This window comes from Myotis daubentonii, chromosome 3 (genome assembly GCF_963259705.1).
Source record: "Myotis daubentonii chromosome 3, mMyoDau2.1, whole genome shotgun sequence".
Taxonomy (NCBI): domain Eukaryota; kingdom Metazoa; phylum Chordata; class Mammalia; order Chiroptera; family Vespertilionidae; genus Myotis; species Myotis daubentonii.
In genome coordinates this window covers 25314576-25322929 of record NC_081842.1, presented here as the reverse complement: position 1 = coordinate 25322929, position 8354 = coordinate 25314576, and the positions used below count along the sequence as shown (strand labels likewise).

General features: G+C 43.8%; 1 protein-coding gene across 3 annotated transcripts in view; it reads left to right on the top strand.

Annotated features, from left to right (window-relative positions):
• Nucleotides 1-802: 802 nt before the first annotated feature.
• Nucleotides 803-8354, top strand: part of SPTSSB (serine palmitoyltransferase small subunit B) — a 30775-nt gene continuing 23223 nt past the window's right edge. For 2 of the 3 annotated variants that reach the window (XM_059686946.1, XM_059686945.1), the window contains exon 1: nucleotides 803-1719. The gene's annotated coding sequence lies outside the window, so the exon portion shown is untranslated. The remainder of the gene's footprint in view (nucleotides 1720-8354) is intronic. The other variant, XM_059686944.1, reaches the window with a different exon arrangement.

The window sequence follows — 8354 nt, the reverse complement described above, 5'->3', positions numbered from 1 at the left end:
GCGGTTGCTAATATTTAGATACAGGAGAAGGGAAAGAGAACGATGGAAAACTTCCAACACAGGCTCCAAGGCGCTCAGTTTCTATTGGTTCCCTTCAGCTCCCCTTGGGGCACCCCGCTTCCGCGTGGAGAAACCCCAGCCCAGTCACAGGAGTCTCCCTCTACTGAGCACCGGCGGCTTGGAACCTGCTGGAAGAATGTTGGGAGAATGAGCAGAAAGCTGCCAGCAGCTGAAACTCGCGCTTCTGCCGAGTCAGCTATGGCCGGGCATGTGCGGTGCCTCCCCCTCCTCCGGCAGTGCCAGTGCGGGCTGACTGTCGGGTGTCGCCCAAACGCTCATTCATCAAACGAGGCTTTCTCCCCCGACGCCCCTTGGGCCCAAAGCGGCTCGGCTACGCAGACATCAGGGGTGAGAGCCTCCAGGGCCTCTGCGCTCGCAGCTCGCAGCCACCGCGTTGAATCCAAGCAGTTCCCTCGGTGGAGAGGGGATCGATGGTGTCCGCGCGGGTTTCCGTGATAGAGGTTCTTTGCGGGCCTGCACCTCCGCGGGAAGACAACTGAGCGCTGTGTCTGCAGCACCCAGCCCCCTCCCCGCACTCTGCCCAGTTTGCTTCCTGCTGCAGTCCGGGCCCACATTAACTCTCCCCACTTGTGAGTGCGCACACACGAGTTCCCCAGGGCAGTCCTTCCATCTGTCTCCCTGGCGAGTCCAGCTTCTCAGCATTGACCTCCAGCTACGGGGTGCAGGGAAGGTGGCAGAATGGATGGATTGCCGGGGCGGGGGGGGGGGGGGGGGGGTGCGGTTCAAAGGCACAGAAATTAGCTGCCGGTGCAAAAGGGTTTGCTTTCTTCTTCGGTTTCAGACACACAAAATAGCAATGGGATGCCCGTTGGCTAACTGCTGCCCTCCGAGCCCTGGGATCACTTCGCAGGCTGCTGACTTTCCGACCACAGTCCCGCTGGGCGCCCCGGCTTCGGCCCCTCGCCGGTGTCTGCGGAGGGATGCGCCCGGGCACTGGCTGTCTCCCGGCAGGTGAACGCCGGCCTGTAGGCTAAAGCCCCAGAGCGTCCACCTCGCGCCCCCAGGTTTTCTGCTCCTCCCCAACCCCTCCGAAGGATGTGCCCCTTTAGCAGTGTCGGGGCTCCCAGCCCGAGGGTGGGGGGAGGGCGCCTCCCTATCCCTCCTCCCCATCCCCGCCTCGGCTGCGCTCGGGCTTTTACTGCAGTAGCCGGAGGTGACAGGGACGCCTCAGCCTCCTCGGCTGCTCTCAGAAGCCGCCTTCCCCAGCCTCCCCAGGGTCCTGCACCTGAGAGGCCGAGCCCGGGGGTGCTACGAGCCGCAGGAAACCGAATTTTAGAATGTGGAAATCGCAGGGCGGCATTCCTCCCGGGACCAGCCCGAGCGCCCAGCGCTGACAGCCAGAGGCAGCCTGTGGGAAGTTGGGACCGTAGAGCAAAGGGGGAGGGGAGTGGTGCAGCTCTGCGAGGAGTCGCTGGAGCAGCGCGGTTGGACACAAGTTTGCGTGGGAGTGTTTTCCTTTTGTCAATAATTAATCGGTCTGGCAGATTGGAGTTTTGGCAATAGGGCAGGCGGCGGGGCCGAACACCCCACTCTGGGAGGCTCGGAGGCGCCGGGCGCAGGGGGAAGCTCGCACCATCTGGAGAGGCGCCAAGGCGCTGGCGCTCACCTAAGCCGCAGAGAGGTACACCCAACCGGGAGGTAAGCATCTTCGGAAATATCTGCTTGAAACATCATTTTAATAGGATACAATTTCTGCCTTTATAGGGGAAAAACAGTACCGAGCTTTAATGCCATTTATCAGTGTATTATTTAACTGCATTAAAATTTTAAGAATTCAAAGGGTGTTTTTTTTCCATTTGCCTTGAACCATGTGAGAAACTATGATGTTTCACTCAACAGACACCAAACTTTATTACAAAAACTTTCCAAGCCAAGAGAAGAGAAAATTACTTTGTAAATGACTTTCATTACTTATCTTTGTGCAGTTCAGAGATAGCTATTCAGGGAGATATCATTGGGAGGTGCTTGGTTTCATTCTTAAATATTCCTCTTTATCTACTTTCAGACTCTTACGCAATACCTTTTGCCCATAAGCTATTTCAGACAATAATACACACGAGTGAACTGCCCCAAGAGTGATGGATTTCCAAGAAATACATTCAACATTTTCTCATAATTATTAATAGTGTGTATTTTCTCAAGAGTGCTTAACTGATCACTTATAAGTAACCCAGACTTCTAAACCCAAGAAGGAAGGTATGATAGTTAACTTTGCCATTGGGTTGTGGGAATGGAGAGAGAAAGATTTTCGATATGGGCAGAGATTCTAATTCAGAGATCTATTTCAACTCAAGTGAAATTCACCTAGTTGGCAATTAACATATGAGCTCAGCCATGGATCAAATAAAGAATTGGAAGAATAGTTAAATGTAAGTACTTGCCCTAAAACCACAAATAAATGCATCAGGAATGTTGGGAATGTTGTTTTTCTAAAACTCTTTGTGGCACGGTAGTTCTTTGCATGAAACAAAAATTAAGAAATACATGGTCATTTTTGTTTGTCAACTTTTTAGAATATTGTATAAAACTAGTGAGGTATTAGGACCTTGATTTTCACATCAGAATTAATTATAATCCTATGCTTTTGAAAATAGGCATCATTTTGAATGCTGTTTCAGTAGTTCGGATGGCTTTGTACATATATTACTAGAGCAACAACAAACTTTCATATGAAATGCAGCCACCTTCATTATTCAAATATTTCTATGCAACTATTTAATAACAATAAATTAAGAATGGTTTGTCAAACCAAATGCATAGGCAGTCTAGAATTTGACTGGATTTAAAGTTGAAAGTCAATCAGCCCTCAACTTCTATCAGGTTTCTTAACCCCCTGTTTGTAAAAACTTCTGTTACAAATACTTTTGTAAAAACTGTCCCTCCTAATTCTATATCTACTATGTCAGCATAAATGATTTTACCACCAAGTATACAAGATGCAAAATCTTCATTAAAAATTATTCAAATGGGACTCAACCTTCAGAATGTTGGAATGAAGAGCTCCGTAAACCCACTCTTTAGCAACACAACAATAACTGGTGCAAATTATAGGCAAACAACAATTCAGTCTCTAGAAATTGTCCTGAGAAAATGCAACAAATACAGAAAAATTATTCAACACAAACTACTAAATTTCAGTAAGAACAGCAAGAGTTCCACAACCTACTTCCCTGCCCCCCTCCAGGTGGGTATGATGGTACTCCAGGTAGGAGCAGCCAAGAACACAGGGCTCCTTCCCAACCTCAATCCCAGTCTAGAGCTATAGTATATTTCTGAGAAAAGCAGGCCACCAGCATCTAACCCTCCCAGCTTTATGTTGCAGAAGCTCTAATCTAGCCAAGATTAGGTGAGAGGTCTGAGGCTGTCTTCCTCCAACCATCCCTCATTCTTAAGGCAAAGAAGAAAAACTAGACAACGAAAAGACCAATAACCCATTTTAAAATGGGCAAAGATTTTTTTTATTTTTAAATATATTTTTATTGATTTCAAAGAGGAAGGAAGAAAGAGAAAAAAAACATCAATGATGAGAAAGAATCATTGATCAGCTGCCTTCTGCACGCCCACGACTGGGGATCAAGCCTGCAACCCGAGCATGTGTCCTGACCACGGAATCAAACCGTGACCTCCTGGTTCATAGGTCAATGAGCAACCACTGAGCCACCCCTGTCAGGCACGAGATTTTAGACAATTCTCTAGAAACAGAATTTCTTCAAAGATGTCCAATCAACACATGAAAATGTGCCTACTATCATTACTTTTAGGGAAATGAAGATAAAAACCACAGAATATCACTTCACACCAACCAAATGGCTATAATAAAAAAGCATATAACAATTGTTGGAGCGGAGATAGAGAAATTGGAACCATCATATATGGTTGGTAGGAATATGAAATGTTGAGCTGCTGTGGAAAATAGCTTGGTAGTTCTGAAAAGGTTGAATATAGAGGTACCATATAACCCAGCCATTTCACTCTTAGGTTTACATCTAAGAGAATTGAAAACCTATGTCCATGTAAGAACTTGTACACCAATGTTTACAGCAGCATTATTCAAAATAGTCAAAAAGTGAAAACACCCAAGTGTTGACTGATGAATGGATAAAGTGTGATATGGACTGGAACAATGGAGTATTATTCAGCAGTACAAAGGAATGAACATTGAAAAGATTATGCTAAGTGAATGAAGACCACATATTGTGTTATATTCACAATAGGCAATCCCACAAAGACAGAAAGTAAACTCGTGTTTGCCTATGGCTGGAATGGAGGGTGGAATTGGGGAAGAATCGGGAGTGACTGCTAAAAATGCAAGGTGTCTTTTTGGAGTGATGAAAATGCTCTGAAATTGACTGGTGATGGTTGCATAACTGTGAGTATACTAAAAACCATTGAACTGTGTCCGTTAAATGTGTAAATTGTGTGGTATATGAATTATATCTCAATATAGATTTTATAAATTATCCAAGATATTAGAAACAATAGATGGTTTAGAACTTGAGATTCATGAATCCCCATTTACCACTAGACCAATATTTTACATGAGGCTTTTTCCCAAGAGTCACATTGAAACATAGGAAGTAATAAAATGTGGCACAGGTGTTACACAGCTATGTGATTTGCATGTGTTTACACACCTGCCAAGGCTCTCTTCTGGTTAGAAACAAATCAAATGTCATTCATGTAGTCCTATAGAGAATTTTCTTGCAATGCCCTATCTTTTAGGATGCACTCACTCACTCATAATATTAATCCAAGTCCATTGAGGCCAGGTGTTCCTCCTGCTTCTAGATAAGTCTAGTCTTTTATCAGTTCTGCAGGACACACTGAACGGGAGAGGGAGGTTACCTGACTCTCAGATTACACTAGACTGGCCCTGGAAGTAGGAGTCACGGGGGAAAGGAAGAGCTGTAGCAGCCACTATGGTCCTCAGAGTACGCTGCCATGTCATTGCTGGGAAGCATGTCCTGTGATTATAATGATGTCAAGTACAAGGAAACTCTCACATAATTACTACACTCCTCTTTTCATCTTTTATGTTTTGAGTCCCAGTAAACTGCCTGATCCTGTACCGAGAATTTTAGAATTGGACGATAATGCTTTGTCCAGAAATGGGAATATAAAATTAGTGATCGTGTTTCATGAGGGTCGTGAGCAGCACATGAACTTGTTATGAGTACACTGAGCCAGACCACACCCTTTGTTTTAGGGATTCATGTAAGTCCACCTTCATCAGAAGCCACCAGATTTCCCATTCCCGCCGGCACAGGCTTATCTTCCCACGTCTATGTTTAGAAGCGCATACCATGCTGATGAAAATGGGTTCTGTGTGGTTTTTGACCATCAACTGCTTTGTAAATGCCCAACTGCTGTCTATAAATTAAATACATGTAGAAAGAAACTTGATCATAGTTGTTATTTATTAATATTGCTTTGATCAGGATTAATAATTAATGTATTCAACAGATATTTATTGTGCATCTACCCAGTACCAGGACAATTCTAGGCCCTACATGAATAAACAAAAGAAGCAAAAATTCCTGTCCTTAAGGGAGCTTATATTTTCCAGGGGATGTCAGACATTTATGTAATAAAATATAATAATAATAAGTGAGGTATGTAGCACATGAGAAGGAGATAAGGCTCTGGAGACAAATTAAGCAGGGAATGAGGTACAATGTTAAACTGTGGCATCAGGCTAGCAAGTAAAATTTCGTAATTAAATAATACAAAGCCCAACTGGTTGGCTCAATTGGTTGAACATCATCCCATGCACCTAGAGGTGGCAAGTTCAATTCCAGGTCAGGGACACATGCCCAGGTTGTGGGCTCAATCCCCAGTAGGGGGAGTACAGGAGGCAGCTGATGAATGTTTCTCGTTGATGTTTCTATCTCTCTCTCCCTCTCCCTTCCTCTCTCTGAAATCAGTAAGAACATGTTTTTAAAAATAAGGTAAAGATCATTACAAACCTGGCCACTGTGACTCTGGGATAGGCCATAAGGATTACCAACTCCAAGTTAACTTACCCCTTAGGAGCTTTGGCTTGCCCTTCCCTTCAGGGCGTGTTCTTTTTGTTGTTGTTGTTGTTGTTTTTGCTGCCTTGGTTTTACTGCTATTTCACTAAAGAAAATATTACCTTAGCCACAACACATTCCAAGCTGACACGAGGAAGACATAAATGTAATACCTGCTCTACAACTAAGAACTACAACCTAAATAAAACACCACCTTATGATAACAGAATTTCTCATGAAGGAAACCATTAGCTTAAGCTTTCAGCCTTCTGTTGGCCTTTCTCTTCCCCTCTGCCCTGGAGTCTTGCAGTCTGCCAGAGGACTGTGTGGTAAATAATTAAGAACCACTTTCCCAAAATTAATACCATTTGAAAAGTGAAAAGGTAGGGAAGAGGTTGAGGGGAAGAAAAATTCCCAAGCCATCCTGGAGAGGTGAAGAGAGAATAAATCTTTTCTAACTGCAGAGGAGAGCATGGAATCCCACAGGGGAGCTGGAAAAAGGAGGGGCAAAAGCAATCAGAGTTTCCATTCTCCCAGAATGTCCTAGAATCTCTAGTCAGAGTACCTGTTGTAAAAGATACTAGAGGCCCTCGCTGGTTTGGCTCAGTGGAGAGTGTGTCAGCCCTGGGACTAAAAGGTACCGGGTTTGATTTCCATTAAGGGCACGTACCTCAATTGTAGGCTTGATCCGTGTGGGAGGGAACCAATAGATATGTCTTTCTCACATTGATGTTTCTTTCTCTCTGTGTCTCTCCCCCTCCACTCTCTCTAAAAATCAATGAAAAAGTATTCTCCGGTGAGGATTAACAAAAAAAAATTTTTTTTAAAGATACTTGAGGATACAGTGTTCTAGTAGAATATATTGGGTGCGGTAGCTTTCCCAGAATAGAGCTTTTAGAAAATGGCTTAAAAGGGAGCACCGACTTGATTTTTTAAGTCAAAAGGGAACATTTATTTCAGGCTTAGACAAGAAGCATTTGAGAATGTCTAGAGTCATTAAAAATAAGTTAGAAGACTCCCTGGAATAGTGGAGTTATGGAGCATAAGAATTCTCATTTATTCACACATTTTAATTGAGCAGTCACTACGTGCCAGGCCCTGGGGGAACGACACAGAGGAGGACCTTGTCTCAAAGATCTTTCTTTCTAGAGGTTAAGGCATTTGCCTTTGGCTGCAAAATAGATGAAGCACACAGTGTTGAGGACAGAACTCTTGGACCTGCCTGCCTTGACACCCGCTTCCTGACTGGGCTAGAGCCTCCTTCTGTGCCCCTGCACTGCACTTCCCAGGCATGATGAGTACTTAGCACACTGTGTGCAGATGCTTGCATAAGTGTCCCTCCTCCTCTCTGGAAAGCGGCCTAAGAAGCTTGTTGACTATTTTATTGGACGGATGGATGGATGGATGGATGGATGGATGGATGGATGGGTGGGTGATTTGCCAGGTTATGATCAGAGCTCTTTGCATAGAGAGGCAGTTTGACAGAGTAGTTAAGAGCATGTGCTCTACATTAGCTGTGAGACTTTGGGTCAGTTTTTCAATTTCTCAATGCCTCAGTTTCCTCATGTATAAAACGAGTATAGAAATAGTGCCTTCATTATAGTGTTGTTAAGGGAACTGCATCAAGTAATACATAGGAAGTGGTTAGCAAAGCTCTGAGAGTTACTCAATAAATATCTGCTATTATTACCAATGTGGAATGACAGTCTCCTGGGTGGCAGTTTGCTATTCACATATTGCATCCCTGCCCTTTCAGCTCTATTATAAGATCAAAGGATGTCAATGAGGAAGCTAAAGTTATCACTTTGAGTTCAAGATCTGGGAAAAGATTAAAAAGAAAATTTGGAAATGCATATAAGTAGGATATTGAACAATAAAATTTAAAAAAGTTCAAGGGGCATGTCTAGAGCAACATTTCTCAGGCAATACAATGGCTCTCCAGCTCTCACCACACCCTCCACAAATATCAGAGCACCAGTTCATCTCTGTTCTGGAACACACTCGGTATGCCTCATAGAATGTCATGCCCAATAAGCATCAGTGAAAGTTCACTAATGCAGAAGAAAGAAAGAAAAGTGGAGGGAAAAATTCATTTGAAGTAGAATCTTATCTAAACCTAAGAGTATTATATTATCTTTGTTTCTTTTGAAAATCTAATAATCCTCTTTTTGTGTAAGACCTTGAGTAGAGTTATCATACTACTTCCTCATATGCAGTTACGTATTACCTTCTAAATGCTTCCTTCTACTTCTATCAGAGGAA